General features: G+C 47.8%; 1 protein-coding gene across 2 annotated transcripts in view; it reads right to left on the reverse strand.

The window, feature by feature from the left end:
* The window catches only part of klu (zinc finger protein klumpfuss), a 346,064-nt gene extending 334,885 nt beyond the window's left edge, over positions 1–11,179 (reverse strand). The window contains exons 1-2 of one of the 2 annotated variants that reach the window (XM_076369007.1): positions 10,909–11,178; positions 9,612–10,377 (exon numbers count right to left, since the gene is read on the reverse strand). The gene's annotated coding sequence lies outside the window, so the exon portion shown is untranslated. Of the gene's footprint in view, positions 1–9,611 lie in introns of both variants that reach the window. The other variant, XM_076369006.1, reaches the window with a different exon arrangement.
* Positions 11,180–14,995: the final 3,816 nt, after the last annotated feature.

Genomic DNA, 14,995 nt, shown 5'->3' on the forward strand with positions numbered 1-14,995 from the left:
TCTTGCATTCAAACGGAGCTCCTCAGAGTCACTCGATCATCTAGTTACGTTGAACGGTACGGTTTATGGTAACGGTGAAATTCAGGAAGATGTTCGGTCATTATGGGATGAACGCGTAGGCAGACCGACGAAAGACTCGTTCGCATAGGGTACAGCACGGAAAGAAGGACCACGGCGACCCGTACAAATCCCAAAATAAATGTCATCGTGTATCATCGTGGTAACGTAATCCTGGATCGCGAAGACAAATGGCGGCAGAATACGATACGATACACCGCGGTCGGTCGTCCCAGGCTGAGGTGCCTTCTCGTTCCACGTATTTACATACCGCGACGAACGAAGGCCCCATAGGACGGTATGTCCGTTTTTCTCTGAAGCCAGGAGTAGGCACAATGGCTCGAGATCGACGAAGGACGGACTATGACTCTTCACTGAGAAAATTAACAGGCACAAATTTTTCCTGATACCGAGACAATTTCAGTAATGTAGGACATTCGTAAAAATTTCATAGGATAAGATATTTCAAACAGTATATATGAAATGTTGATCGACGCACCGATTTGAAAACGCCTCGCTTATGAATCGCAAACCGCGCCAAGTTTTATTTCAACGACTCCGTTCTTTGCTGAAGTTTTCCTTTCAACGAATTCCGCGAAACCGACGATGTGTTTTTCCGCGTAAAATGTTCGATCTACTTAGGTCCACACGGGTTGAGTATCCCCAGCCCTGGAAATGGGAAAACAAATCATCCGACCGTGCCGTCAAGATTTTAAGCAAACACGTGGCGTGTCCGCACGTCCATGCGCGGACACGCAACACTGCGAACCCGGGGCATTCTAAAAACCACGCGGCGTTTGCTCTGTCTCGGCGACCACTTCACGGCCACGTATATACTCCAGAAGAGGAGTCTATCTCCGAGAACTCTCCTCCCGATTTAGCCGTTCGCATCGCGTTGTCTACTCACCTTGAGAAGGTCTTTCGCCAAGGTCTAACGACCGGCAACGGGTGAACGCGCAAATATACCTAATACCCGCGTCGATCACGCGGTTGCCATTAAGATGTTTCTCAAAGACACGAATTCTTCTCGAAAATTGATATTGTTGAATCAGGAGTCAAGTTCCGATCGTTCTCGCGCGCGTAGAACGTGCTAGGTTCGTAAATATATCACTAAGGACTCGGCTAATGAAGGCACCAAGCTGTCTCACCGAGAGAAATTAATCCTGAATTATGATACTAGCCGCGGCTAATACATCCTAATGTAACCGGCTCGTCGAATCGGCGGTTCGGAGAGTATAGGAATAATTTGTTCGAACCCGGTCGACTTCGCTAGTATATCAAGAACCACTTTCCCGCGATGCTATCCGCTGGCAGCGGCGAAAAGGTAAAAAAAGCTTGGCCAGAACCTATGTAGAAGACAAGAACAAGTGGAAAGCGTAGGCGGGGCGCATACCAGAGGCACCTGCTCATTTACTTTGCGGCGGTCGGTCGGTCGGTCGGCAGCCCATGGTAGGGGATCCTCATTAGGGTTTGCCCCTACCCAACCTATTGCCACTACCACAACCCGATCGTGTTTGTACACGCGACGACTAACGAGCGGCCGAAGCCGGTGCCGCCGCCGTCGCCGTCGCCTTCACCGTCGCCGTTAACATTTTCTTCTCGGAGAAGAGCCAATTAATGAATCCCTTCTCGCGGTATTCTTAAGATAGACAGTGGGAGTTCTACGGGATTATCAGTATCGTTCAGAAAGAAAAATACAAGCGCGTGGGACGAGATGCCGTGTATTTACAAGATCGTTAATGACCGAAGATCGTGTCAATTGTCAGTCGTGAAGATTGCGGCACGCGAGAAAGGGAGAAGGAGAAAGAGAGTCAGGAACCGGTCATAAAGATATCGACGATAATTCGTCGCGTGATCGATTTTCGCTTTGTAGGAACATCGCAGACGTTCGTCGAGGAAAGAACAATTGTAATGATTAGGTGAACGAACCGAATCTTAAGGAAAAGATCGATGGGAAAGAGGAGAAAGGACTCGTTTCCACAACTGGTTTCCACGTGGCTCGTTCGCGGCTCTATTCTTTGCCACCTGTTGCTGCTTTCGCTCACGGGACCCCTGCCGCCGCGATTTCCCCGTGAACTAATCAGGCTCGCGATGAGCATCCGGATTACAAATGCGATTCCAGCATCGCATTTACCTTCGAAACACTAGAATTCCCACGTCTTTAGTAAGAGAATTCATTGATAATCCGTGAACGTTTTTCGTGTTTCAATCCCTACGCATCAGTCAGATCAATTTGACTCTAAATAGACTCATCAATATTTTTCGTTTTGTGGTTTTGTTGTAAAGAAATTAATGTCAGTCCAGAAATTATCGTTAGTATCGAATAAACGGAACGTTATCGTCCTAAAGAACCGACGCGACTTTTCGACGTGTTCCACCCCGTGGCATAAAACCCGTCCTTCCTTCAAATGTTTCAACACCTAAAGAGATTTATGAGGCGGCGAAACGGAGCCAGGGGAGAAAGGAAGAGAGAGAGAGATAAAAGAGTGAGAGTGGTGGGTCGAGAAGAAAGATTAAAGGTGCTTCCGAAGGAGGAAGCAAGAAGGGGAGAAAAATAGTGAAACCGCAGCCACCCTCCGCTGCATGGGCGTGCGCCGCAGGACCCCATGGGTCCCCGTGTAAGATCTTACATAAAGATCGTCGTCTGTACACAATAACGGCCCTGGCTGGCTGTGCTGTCGCCCGTATTCCCCGTAACCTCGTTGTCGACCGTTATGACAAGGTTCGCTCTTGCAGCTTGCCTTGTACCGCTCCGTGTGAGCGGAGGAGCGTGTGTGGAAACGCGGCTATACGCGGCTTTTTAGTCTCACGACGGCGTCGCCGCGTATCCGCAAAACAATGGCGGGGAATAACGAAAGCCGGTGGGGGTGCGATGTAACCCTGTGGCGTCTCTATTTGTTCCCTTTCGCTCAGAAGAATAATGAAGGAGGAGTTATATTAAGTTACTCCTCCGTGGGCATCTTTAGCAAAGTACGGGGTTCCTTTGAACGATGCCGCTGCTAGATTCCGATATCGTTTCCAGAGAAATTCTTATCGTAATAATTTTACAGTGGTGCTTCTTGATGTAGAAATAACGATTTATAATTGGTACCCATGACAACTCTTCTTGAGACGGAAGACGTAGCAAGGTATTCTTGTGTTTTCGTAGTCGAAGAGATTAAGAGATTACGCCGATTTCGCGGGAGTAAGTAGGAAAGCCTTCGGTTGTGGTTAACGGAAAGAAATCGACAAAAATGCGAGCCGCTTGGCATCGAACGCGTCGGGAAGAACGGCCGTTCCTTTTCGGTCATTGATGGCGTCCCACAGCGTGACGAAATACGTTGACGGAATTGACACGTAATTGCACGCTACACTCTGATTCCGCGGTTCATAATACACTCTTATTATTAACGATCGCCCGCAGCATCGTTTCGATGGTTTCGCAACCGGAGAGCTTCCCTTTCAGCGCGACAGCACAAAATGCTTTCTCGCCCCTTCTCAAAGACGTCTCGCGCGGGATCCATTCGAGACAGCATGAAAAGAAGTCCCGAGGCATTAAAAGGGAACGTAAATTGTTCCTGCTGTTGCGTTACGCGCGGCAACGTCCAATAAATGTTATTATCGGAGGAGGAGCGGCGTACAACGGACGCGTATAATACCACGCCACGGTCTAGAGCGGACACGCGGAAGTCCATGCCGCAGTTCGTCGTTACCGCTTATCATTAGAATGAGACTCATCGGACGATTAACCGGGAAAACGAATAAAGTTGATACACCGTGCGTCGTAATAAGAGACTGTTATGATTTTGCGGGTTGATGGCGCGCAAGACTCTTCCGCGCGCCGCTTACGATTGAATAATTACAGTTGATCACAGAACCTCTTTAGAAACTCTCAGACGATGTTGGATTGATAATTACTACGATATTCAGGTGAAGTCGCGATTACACGTGAGTTTTTACGAGCGTCCTTTTCTGCTTTGAATTCTAGAAATCATGCCTATCGGAAATTACATGCCTTGCGCGGGGAAGAAACGATGCTTCGTAACAGATTAGATGGCCATTCCTCTTAGGCGCACGCCTCCGGGCGAAACCGTCGCAAGAATGACCCTAAACTTGGTCCCATTCCGTTCTTTTTCCTTCTGCTCGTCCTAGAAGGAACTCGCGCGTTCCGTTCGACCGGACAATGGCCAATAGTGTCGGTGTTCGCTACATTTTCGAGGCGTGTCGCCATTGTACCGATCTTAAATGGGGCAAACAGCACCGGCGGGTGGCAAGCCTTCGACAATGCTTCGCGCCCATGTTCTGCATCCTTCGAGGAGAAGTCAGAGGCGCTGCGAAACCAATACACCGCGCCGCACGCTTTTACAAGATGCTCGTAAATGGAGTCCCGTGGACTGTGAAGGGCGTGTAAATAGCCTAACTATCCGAAACTTCCTGTGATTTATGTCCATGAACGAGCGTGAAACCGTTCGCCACTGACAAATTGCCCGGTTAGTATGCGGCGCCCGATATAGCGGGCGGCTCCCTCGGAAGGTCCATTCGGAAGACCAACAGCGGATAATGCTGGCAAATTTCTTCTGCGAATCGAACTTCTTCCTACATTTAAACGACGAAATATAAACACAAAATGATTTTAATCGATAAACTTTATATTGTTCGAAGGTATCCTCTATTTCGTGTTAACGTTTTAGCTGAACACGTTTCAAACAACAGTTAAAAATAACCGTGTCGCGATTCTGTCTTCCCTCTTTTTTGCCCGCTGGTCGTTCCGTTTCACTGTAATTGGTCGTCTGAATTCGAGAATCAAAAGCCAGAACCCTGAAGGGCAGACGTTATAACTTCCTGATGCATAGCGCGATAAAAAAGTGAGAAACCCGGGGGAAGGTGAAAAGGAACAAGGACGGAGAGACGGCTGAATCGTTGCGCTCTCGGATTGAACCCCGGGTCACAAAGAAGCCTGCCTCGTCACGGTCTGAATAGCCACGGCGAGGAGGTTGGATTAGGTTAGGTTAAGTTACGAGGGCGGTGCCCCTCTCCGCGGCGTCTTGAATGGGGCACGTGCTACCGGCATCGTAATCTTTCGGACAACCGGGACCTTCCGCCTGTCAATCTTCCGTTTGTCTGTCTCCCTGGCCATCTTCCGTCCCCCTAGAACGATCCTAGCCGAAGTCTAGGACGCTCGTCGAAGTTTCTTTCGAGCTGGCAGCTGCTGCTAGAATCATCGAATTTGCAAGTTCCTCGATCGCGCGTGCCACGACCGTCACTTTTTTTATTCACCGATTCCTCGAGATAACTAACCACTGGCCGTTAACTGCTATTGCTTCACCCGATAATAGTGGCATTTAATTTCCTCGATAACAGGAAAGATTCGTTTCTACTATGAATCGCTATTTCGAAACCAAGCTTCAACAATGTCGATATTTCACAGATCGATCAATCTCGGTAACATATAATCACTGTCGTTGAGCATTCACGCCAATTAACCGAGCGCTTGAGACGACAGTGTCTCCTTCATTCACCGATCACAGTCTGTCGGCAATAAAACGCTTTCGTATCGATCATCGCATCACAGAATCCGTTACATCTACGTTTACTGGCTGATTAAACTTTCGAATTTGTCGGAACCGTCAACAAAGATTTTTCGATTGTTGTTTCTACCAATTGTTTTTAATGAAAGCGCGAATTCACGTAAAGCGAGTGCAATTCATCATGAACACGTGCAACGAAGTTTGTGAAGATCGAGCGAAGCTGCCAGGCGGTTCTATCGGGACAAGAAAAAGGTGGTTTCGTCGCCTCGGGAGGCTCGATGACCCACGCAAGACGATCCTCGAGGACGGAACAATAGGGTCGGAGAGCCTGATTGTAGAATCGAGCCAGACGAGAGAGCCGAGGGGTCTTGCGTGTCGAGATGTAAATGCGTGCGCGGTATGCATCTGTCTCCTCTAGGGGTGCATACGCGTGTATACGCACACGCGTTGCAGAGACTCGCGTACTATTTACACGCGGGACGTGCGTACGTAACTCGGTGCAAGCCGGCTGCCCTCGTGTTCACGCACTCGCACGACGACGAACGGGTCCGCGCACGCAACGAAGGTGCATACTGATGTACGACAGATATACAAGGTGTTCCATAAACGATCGTATACTGCCTGAAGGGTAGTTCCGCTCGAAAATTGAAAAATACGCATAGTCAACCGAGGAACCGAAAAATTTCTTTAAAATACTGTTCTATAAATAGAATGGCGTTATACATTTTAAACTTTAAACACATTTGGTTCTGTTTTCTTCTTTGCAGTATTGTTTATCCGCGTACAATTCGTTGAAAATATTGTAGAACCGTTATTCTTCAGTTTGTGGTTTGTCATAGAATACATTGTGTAAGGTTGGGCACGTTCGATTGCCAGCCACGCCAAACTACCGGTAAAGGAAGCACTACCGAGGTTATAGCGAGCCACACGGAATTTCTGTATGACACGCTGCTGGCAAAATTCCGGTCGCTCGTTTACGCTGCGTCATCGAATGTCAATATTTCACATACGCTTAATGGTTGCGACGAAAGAACGATCGTGCTGGTTGCGGTCTAATCGCTCGTTTACGGTTTCGTTCGGGGGAGAGCTTTTAAATGTGCGCGTGCATGCGACCAGTAAGAATTCGTCCAGTAACCGTAATTACCGTTGAAACGCGGCAGTGGCACGAGGGTTTTAGAAAATCGTAGTTACTTGCACGATCAACGATCAATTTATTCGTCTAATTACCATGGAAAAAGATTAATCGCTTCTCTTGGAGTCGGTAGAGTTTGAATGAAATTCGAAATGCACGTTTAAAATTCGCGAACCCGAATTATTCGGTTCAAACACGAAACGAGAAGCAGTCGGGGGAATAGTTTGGCCGTGTGTACCGCGGGAAGGACTGTTATTAAACAATTTTTCTTGAAAGCTGTATATTCCCGGGATAATTATTCGCTTTAGATGCCGGTCGGTCAGCCATAATTTAGCCAGGTTGCATGTAAAACCATAGACGCGCGTGCGTAAGCGAGCGAATGACTTTGGGCACGCGAGACGATTCTGTTCGTTACATATAGCGAAATCATAATAAATGCCGCCGGAACGCTGCTCGCCGCTAGTTGCTATGCTAGTGGAATACCAACCGGGGTTACAATGTTACCGAGCAGTGTCAGGTCCAGGAATTTCCTCGCGACGGTAACGTACAATGCCGCTAACCGATCCTTGATATGTATAAACCTCGCTCTAACCGTCCTCTCCGCAAAAATGTTACATTTCTTAACGATAATGATCTCGCACGATGCGTATCCCATATAATTTCATTATATCCAGATAGGCTAGACCCGAAAATTGAAAATTGAATTTAATAAACTGCTAATACATATCTCCAGTTCGAATTTCGAAAACTAAGGTTCAAGAGCGAAGGAACACTTGCGAACGTCGTCTTGAAATAATTCATAAAACTAGGGGTTAAAGTATCTCGGTCAGAGATGTATCTGAGTGTAATGAAGGGGTAACTTTGATTAATGTTCATGAACGATAAGAATTATAATGTAAGAACTATAAACATGTAACGCGGCGGTAGTACATTCTTCGATTAGATAAGTGTACTCGAAAATTTATTATCCTTGGAATTCGATTTATCTCTCGACGAGGAAGCCTTTTCTTTCCTGAAACACGTGTACACGCGTGAACTATACATTCTCTCTCTATTACCGAACCACGACCACACCCTTTGCCGATAATCCCCACGTTACATTCTCCTTTAATGGAATTAATCGATTTCCTATTACAAATTGAATCTTCAACAAGATTTTCAGCTAAACTCATCAACGCATCGAATTCGTGTTACCGCTTGGGTCGCCACTGACCCAGTCATAGTCACGCGAGGGTAAACCCGGTTAACGCGAGCATTCCGCCGTGCACGATTACGAAACGGCTTATTACCGCACGCACCTTACCTACGTACCGTCCAATTAATCGGACTCATTAATGGCCAAGTAATAATATAGAGTCGTTAATGGAAAGCGATAATTACATTCTCGGGGAAAATAAAAGCACGTGGTCGAGGTGGTTCCCGAAGAGACTTCGATGAGAGAGAATGTTTTCCTTGAACGATTTGTTCGCGATCGTCTAACGTGCGGTGTCGTTGCTCTACAGTAAGCCGTGCGGTTTCCCTGCGAAGGAAAACCATCAAATTCCGCGTGATGTTTCGCGAAATTCGCATCTCGTTTACGCAATCGCGATTCAAATCGTGTGCGTGATTTATGAAAGTATCGTTGTTTCGCGTTGCCAGTGGCACGTGTGTCTGCACTGTGGACCGCGTCTTTTCCTCTTCTTTGCCGCGCGTTTTCCGCGCGGCACGTCATTTGCGCGATTGTACGCGTGCGATCTTTTCTTTACGACCATTTAATGCTAGAACTGCCAAGCACTTAAACTGACACTTCTTTTATTAAGATTTCAATTGGTTCATATTTCAATTTATACATTACTAAATCAGTAATGAACAGTTTTTATAAGTAATTATCATTTTCAGTAATTGTAAAAGAAGAAATCGGAAATAGGTGATTTTAATCTATACGGTAGTTCTAGTGTTAAAGTATTTCTCAGATTTCGGTTTTGTTCGACAGTGAGGACAATCACTTCTATGGGATAGTTCCGCGTTGCTCTCATGTAATAAAAAATTCGGCGCGATTCGACCTCGGGGTAGAGCTTAACGGTAACGTTTTAAATATAATTACCGCTCCGATCGGCCCGCGATTAATGTTATCGCGCGTATTAATTATTTTCTCAGTAGCTTATTGGGTATTTTTATTGCCGCTCGTTAAACTCGCAGCACAACGTTCGAATCCACGACTGATATCACCCGAAAGGCATCCCCCGTCTCTGTTCCTTCCGCGCGGGGGGTCCTTCTCGCACGTTTTGCGTAAAGGTGTCGTAAAGTTGACACTTTTATCTTGCACTGACGCTTTTACGTTGCGTTCGTTGTGGCGCGAGCACGCCGGGGGTTGAACGGAATGTAACCGAACAAAGAGTGATTTAATTATCCAGCCTGGGATAGGAGGTCGCGCGTGAACACCTATCGACGATCAGGACCGCGATACCGCCGATCACCGTGCCTCGGTAATTAGCGATCCGCGATAAACGAAACGATTGTCCGTCTTAACGACGACCGTACTCGTTAAGACCACAGCATTCCACCCCCGTCACGGAGCAATTAGTACGCTACGTCTTCCGATGCGTGGACTAGATAAGCCACTGACGCATTCAACGGTACTTTACACGTCAACGACAATAGTTTGCGTGGATCTACGATCTTTCGGGATTACGAAACGACGTCTTGGAACAGCATTTTTATTGGAATTATCTTCATTTAATTAACTCCCATAAGGAGAACGAGCAAAATAAGTCTCGCGGGTCTTAGCGACGAAATGAATGAAAAGTTAAGGGGTTAATCTTCGAACGCGATCAACTATCATCGATAACTAGCTTCAAACGAATCGCGGTTCAGTTGACCAGGTAAGGGGATGTGAGTTTTGGCAACCGCGAGCGGAATGCTGGATTATTTCTTACCTCTCGTGCAGACGGCAGCGTGAATCTGCTTGTCAACGGTCGTTCAATCGTGGCGACGAGAGACGCGCTCGGCTAGGCACACGTCACTTTTAGCACTCCACTTCACTCGTTTCATGAAACTTGTTTACGTCTTTTGTTCCATCCAAGCGCTCTCCAGGAATTCCTTCATCAACTGGTCGCGTGACTTCCTTAACGATTCTTCGGACTCTACGTGTACACGATTTGAGGGAAAAAACTGTCGGAGCAATATCGAAATCGCCGAACATCGAGACTTCCATTCCCTGCATGGAACACGACCTCGCCGATCTCAGCATGGACGCTGGGTGTGCGGGTTCATGATCCGACACGATCTAGCATCTACGGTGTGCGATCGCTTTCCAAGTTCTCATAATATTGTCGGTCACCGTGTCACGGCGAGCTTAGCCGGGAGATCAAGCGAATTCCACAGGGCTGTATTGACTCCGCCGCGCGTCATAACACCGACCTCTGGACGGTGACGATTTTAGCTCTTCTCACTGGCTGGTTGTTGTCAATATCCTCGACCTTCCGAGAGTCTCCGCTACTACCTCCCGAGTTACCTCGGTCTCTTACTAAACACGCATCCTCTTCCGTCTCGCGACGAAAACACTCCCCCCTGCGTCCTCGATAGCACCTTCTTCCCGTGGAACACTCCTTTCTGGGGAACTCCACGAACGTCCCCGTTCGTCACGGCTTCATGTCCACGCCGATACGAAATCGTTCATTGAGGTCGACCTTCCGCCGAGATCTTCTCTTTCCGTCCGACGATTTCGCGGAAAGTTCGAAGTCGCGTGACGACCCGGCGCGGGACACCGAAAATAGCCGATTCAAAGAATCAGGCGTCGCAACAGGTGAAAGAAATGAGGGAGAGTGAACGCGAAAAGAAGACGAAGGGCTGGCAAAGGGGTAGACCGTGAGAGAGACGGGGAGAGAGAGAGAAAGAGAGAAGATAGAGGCTAAGCAAGAGGGAGATAGAGAGAGACGGAAAACGATGACGATGGCGTAACACCGCGCGTAGTAGCGGACAGTCGGCGACTAAAGGCCCCGAGGAGAGTCGCCTCTCTCTCCTTCGTCTCTTCTCTCGTCTTCCCTTCTGTGTCTCTCTCTCCACCACACGTGTGGCCGCCAACACACGAGTCCGTGCCTGCACCTCGAACACGCACGATGTGTGTTCCTTCTCTCCCTCTGGCCCCTACACGCCCCTCTTGTCCGGGTTACCCTCCGTTGCCTCTGTTCGCCACTCTTCGCCTCGTTCTTCACCCCTCCGCCCTTAACCCACCTACAGCACCTCCCCTTTCTCTTTCTCTCTCCCTTCCTCCTATCCCACTGTCTGTCTTTCTCTTACTCGCTGATCAACAGGCGTCCTCGTTCTACCCGACGACCGTGGAACACCACGCACCAACTGCAACCGCTTGCAGATGCACATCGATTCCGTTCCTATGGGTACGCCTGCACGCGCGAGAGCGTGTACGTGAACTCTCTTTCTGCGCTTTACACCGGTACGTATGATGACTCTAGGTATTTTTCTTGTGTGTGGGTCTCGGCTTGTGTTCGCGCTCGCGCGCGCGCGTTTCGCCGATTCCCGCTGGTGTACGGTACGTGTGGTAGGAGGAGTGGGAGGCAGGACACGCGACACGAGCCGTGGTGGGGGAGAGAGAGGGTCAACGGAAGAGGGGATGACCTCCCCTCGTTCCTCTTTCTCCTTCTCCTAGCGCGGTTCACGCGGGTAACTCTTCCCTGCGGACGCTATCCTCGTTTGCTCGGAAGGTCTCTCTCTTTCGCCGATTCGACGCTCGACGAGTCCTTCCCGCGCGCTTTTCGCGCCGTTTTTGGGGTCGGATAAATACTAGGGACACGTTTTCAATGGAACGTCAGTGGGAACACACTTGCTCCGTCCGAAGCGAAAATGAAGAATGGAAATGAGTCGTTGATCCAATAAAAGTAATAAACTATTTTTGGAAAATAGGAATTTGCATGTATGAATACAATTGGAAATTTTGTTTTGGAGTATGAATGATTTGAAAAGAACGATGATTATGGGAAGTTTGCGGATTTGAAACAGAATTGTCTCCAATTATGCTGACATATGAAGCAGCCTTTAAAACATTGTATCGGTAACGACGAGTTCAGAATCAAAACAACGAATCCGTCGATGGGGTTCGCGAATAATTTTTCCGTTTGTAATTCATCGAATTTCAATTTGAATTGAATTAAAATTTCAATTATCGTAGATAAAGTTTCACCGTGATTTCGATTTATGTTGCCACACGCGTTGTCGATTCTTCCGAACACTTCGTTCCAAATACCTATTTCTAACCGCGATAAATTAAAAGAAACAGCATTATCGTTGCACCATTCGCGTTTTGTATTCCTTTTACTAACATTTATCAACAGGAACCCTTATAAGATACACCTCGCAAAGGAAGGGATTCACTTACCACCTTGATTCTTCTGTCTTGATCCCCTACGGGATACGTCAATTCGACCATTCTAAGACCATGACGGAGACACTCGATCCGGTGTGTTCCTTTCGATTATCGTTCACAAACTTCACTGTCAATTCGTTGATAGAGTCTTCCGTTTCTCAGTTCTTTACGCGTTCACACTGTTCCCAACACGAAAACCGCACTGCATCGTTCGTCCTCTATCGCCTGCGCGAAAAGTCCACGAAGATCGTTTCGAAAATCGCGAGATTGGAAAATTGGAGCCGCTAAGGTTGACGATCAAAACGGCACGCGTGTACCGCACCGATGGCCCGCACGACAGTGCGGCTACGCAGCAACGTCGCCGATAATCGTCGTCAGCAACTGCGTCTCGAGGTTGCAAAATCTCGCCCCCTGAAGGGTCCTGTGAAAGAGGGGTGGCGAGGCGGTCTCTCCCTTCTGATTCCCACGCCGCGCGGTGATTCCTCTCCTCCCCTTTGCCTCTTCTCCTCCTCCGCTTCCTCATCGACATCGCCGAATCGGACTCCTCCCTTGCAGAAGGTACTTCGAGGAGCAAGGACGACCCCCTCGTTTTATTTCACCCTCTCCCCGTGCGCTTTTTCTCTCCTTCGAGCCCGTGTGTCGCTAGAACTCCGTCCACCCTTGCCCCGGGAACAGAGGAAAAGAGGAAAAGAGGAAAAGAGAATGAGAGAGAGAGAGAGAGAGAGAGAGAGAGAGAGAGAGAGAGAGAGAGAGAGAGAGAGAGAGAGAGAGAGAGAGAGAGAGAGAGAGAGAGAGAGAGAGAGAGAGAGAACTACGTGAGACGTATTATTCGATGCAGCATGGCTGCACCCGAGTACGATGCGAGCTGGATATGCAACTGGTTGCATCGACTCTCATCGCGGGACGATTACAGAGCCGTGCACGTTGCATCGCGCCGGCACACGCTCGCCGATCTTGTGCAATCTCTAGCTCGCTTTTGATTGCGCACCCGAACGATGCTGGAAACCGTTTCGTTCCGTATCGATGAATTTACGAAGGCGTATGAGTATTTCCTGCTGGAACATCTTGATCCCTTTGGTTCTGATAGGACAAGGAATTCGATACGTTCTTGGAAGTATATTATTGAGATCCTGAGTATGTTTTCGAAATGTTTCTGTACAGATAATTTCGGAATGAAGAATACAATGATTCAATTTCGGAAGACAGTATCGCGAGGGTTAATGAGACAGTTTTGACGAGTTGCTCAAGGGTGACTCGCCGGTTCAGCGTCTCGGAGCTGTGATTAATTCACGCGGAAGGCACGCGCGGTTATCCTACACGAACGCGAGCAAACGAAGTTGACTAGTCGAGAAAGAAAAATCGACACGGCAGGAAGGGACTGGCCGGAGAAGCGATCTCGATCGGTAAGGGCGGAGGATGGAGAAATAAAAGTTGTATTCGGTGGATCGAGGTTGGGCGTGAGCGCGCTGTCAGCCGCGGCCGCGTAACGATGTTTCAGTTAATGTATCGATAGGCGGCCCGGCAGCCGTCGTATCGAAGCTTCTTCTTCCGTCCCTCGTTGCGCACGCTGCCGCCTATACCCACGCAACGGTCCCCCGATAATAATTAGGAATCGCGTAGCCTCTTGTACCGGGGCAACTTCCTCGAAGCCCGGCTTCCCTTTCACAACACCCTACCGTCGGACGCGCGCGACCGCTCAATCTCCGATTAATTATACTTTAGGTAAGTATAATATGTTAATCAAGCGTATATTGCAGGTGGTAATTGATCGGCCGATAGCGAACTGTTTCACGAAACGGCGTGCCGGTGTAGCACGCGATCGGCACGCGATGATCGCCTCGCTACGAGCCGTTTTATTCGGTGTAAAGGCCGCTTGGAATTCGTCGCGTCGTGGTGGTTAGACGAGACTTTTTCTTTCGTTTCCATGCGCTGCTGTTAAGAAATTTTCTTATTTACGCAAATCGTGTCCGTAGGAAATTTTGGAAAAGTATCGTTAACTATAAAAACACCTGGGAAATAGGAATAATTAATAACGACGTTAATAATCTTAAGTGATTATTCAAACTGTTGTTAATGTGCTTTATAAAACGTTGCCGCGCAGATTAAACGCTCACATATGAGATTAATGATATCGAAAATTAAAGGAGCAAGCATGCGAAGTAACGTGTAAATGAAAAATCTCGAAGCTTTCTTAATTAGAACTAGAATTTCTTTAAAACTAACTGCTATGTGTTATTTTAAAGAAAACTAACCAGAGAACACAGTCCATCGTCAACCCTCGTTTCTCCGCAAAGAAGTATAATTCCTTTTGTTCGCCAGGGGAACCGGTGCGAGCCGATCATAGAAAAGATTTAAACCGGCCGTCTGACTGATTTATAAATACATGCCGATAAGGAGGGATTATCGTTGTTTGCGTAACTTTCGGTGTGGGCGTCTCAGACGTTGTTCATTGATTGCACTACATTGGCGGGGCCCGGTATCGGAACAGGGAAACAATCAATTCTTTTTGCGTTGCACCGTGGGAACGTTCCTCCTCCTCGCCCGTCCCAATTTCATTTCCGATCCAGACGCCACGTAACATTGAACTTGATTGTGCGAACCGAGTCATATCACTACTAACTAGACAGAAATATTCTCTTGTTTACTGCGATGACTAGATCAGTTTGTCGTCACGATGTTTTGCAGTTCCTGCCACCCACCGCGAAAACATTCGCCGTCCAATTGCGGCAAGTGAAGTATGTTTAAGGACGAAAATTGAATTGAAAATTTTGTACGTTTCTCTGGCGTTCGAAAAATTACCAACACTCGAGGAGCAAGTGGTAACAACCAAATTAATGGTTACCGAAGAAAATTGTCTGGTCCATTGGTATCATCGGTAAGCTTAATTTCTCATGTTGTTGAGTGAACACTGCTACCAATCAATCTATGTCCAATAACGGA

This window comes from Nomia melanderi, chromosome 7, assembly GCF_051020985.1.
Source record: "Nomia melanderi isolate GNS246 chromosome 7, iyNomMela1, whole genome shotgun sequence".
Lineage (NCBI taxonomy): Eukaryota > Metazoa > Arthropoda > Insecta > Hymenoptera > Halictidae > Nomia > Nomia melanderi.